Source organism: Galeopterus variegatus, unplaced genomic scaffold (assembly GCF_000696425.1).
Source record: "Galeopterus variegatus unplaced genomic scaffold, G_variegatus-3.0.2 Scaffold1365, whole genome shotgun sequence".
In the NCBI taxonomy this organism is placed as follows: domain Eukaryota; kingdom Metazoa; phylum Chordata; class Mammalia; order Dermoptera; family Cynocephalidae; genus Galeopterus; species Galeopterus variegatus.
In genome coordinates this window covers 353,040-354,681 of record NW_007727476.1, presented here as the reverse complement: position 1 = coordinate 354,681, position 1,642 = coordinate 353,040, and positions in this window count along the sequence as shown.

Here is a 1,642-nt window from a genome sequence, read left to right as displayed (position 1 = left end):
CCACAGCACCCCCACCGCACCCAGGCGGGGGGGGGGGGGGGGGGGGGGGGGGGGCGGGGGGGGGGGGGGGGGGGGGGGGGGGACAGTGAGGATGGGATTTTGGCTTGGGGCTAGGGACAAGGGGGGGCATGGGGGGATGCCTGGGTTCTTAGAAAGCTTTGCAAAGCATGTAAAGAAGCACACTTAGCATACGGGAGGGGGGGGGACAGTGAGGATGGGATTTTGGCTTTGGCCGGGAAGGATCCCAGCGCCCACTGTCTTTTCTCCTGATCTGAAGCCAACGACTGGGGCCTCCACAGTGCGAGGCTTCCCTAGCTGGGGCTTCTACTTGGGCGCCCATTTCATGGCCTGTGTATGTGTGTGTTTGCGTGTGTGTCTGGTTCCGGCCTTTAAGTCTCTGGTAATGAGGATCTTCTGCGTGCATGGAGCCAGAAATGGAAACTGGAAACACGTGCTGGCTACCAGCAAATATGCAGCGCTCCTAAATACTCGTTTCGAAATTAGCTAGTGTCCGCCCCTCTAAGGCAGATCGAGACACTGAGGCCGGTAGCGAAGAGGGACTTGCTCAAGGTAATAACGCACAGTAATGGTAGAGCCAAGCTGGACTCTGGAGATTTGTCAAGTGTGGAATGATAGCGACAGAGTTTGAAGGAAGCTCAGGATTCATGTTTATGCTTAATGTGAACGAGAACGCATTTAGATGCGTCCGTGTTAGCGACACCCACACGCAACCCACGTCTGGCTGTTTTGCTAGAGCGGAGGGAAAGGGGCACACGGCGGCGTTCCCTGGACGCCCCCTAGCGGCCTGCACCCAGGGCTCACAGCAGGGGCATGTGGGTGGTGGCCAGTGCCTAATAGGCGCTATTTCTCCAGTTGGAAAGAGCAACGTGCCCAGGCAGGGTGGTGTGGCTCTGCTTTAGGCATGCTCACGTCCTATACTTCTGGGAAGAGAAGACAGATGTGATCTCGGAGACCTCTCAGCTCCTTTCCAGTGACGAATGGGGGGAGAGGCCAGAGGTGTCAGTCCCACGGTGTTCAGCAAAGCTCGATGAGGTCAGAAAAGCCACAGGTTACTGTGGGGCGAACGGGCCGTGTGGGTGGGAGGTTTGAAGAACTGACCTCTGTTGTCACCATTCGGTCCTATCCTTCCCAAACCTACCGGTTTACAAAAAGGAAAATGAGGCAGAGAAGACAGGTGACTTGCTGGGGAGTCTCCAGTCCTTACTGCCCACCGCCACCACTTTGTTCAGAAAACATTCATAGCCAGCCACACACACCAAGGGCGGTCCCTGGGTCACCCCCACCTGCCCTTGAGAGAGCTCCATCTCCACAAAGGGAAATACAATTAGGAGCAATTATCCGTATAATTCCCCACAACCATCCCTGCGCCCGGGTCTCTCATCAAAACTGGCTATTTCTCCTGGACAGATCAAATGGATGATTGCCCTCCGATTGGTTCTGCCTATGTAGACGCGACCTGAGAAGCGCCGCAGCTTCCCTCCCCTCCAGAGTCTTTTTAAAGCGATTGAGTCCCGTTGTCCTGTCTGCGATCCCCGCCGCGCCGCGTCCCCAGACGTCCCGAAGCTGGATGGGGCTCCAGCCAGAGAGCGCCAGGGCCGAAGGCCCAGGAAGGGCGGCTGGG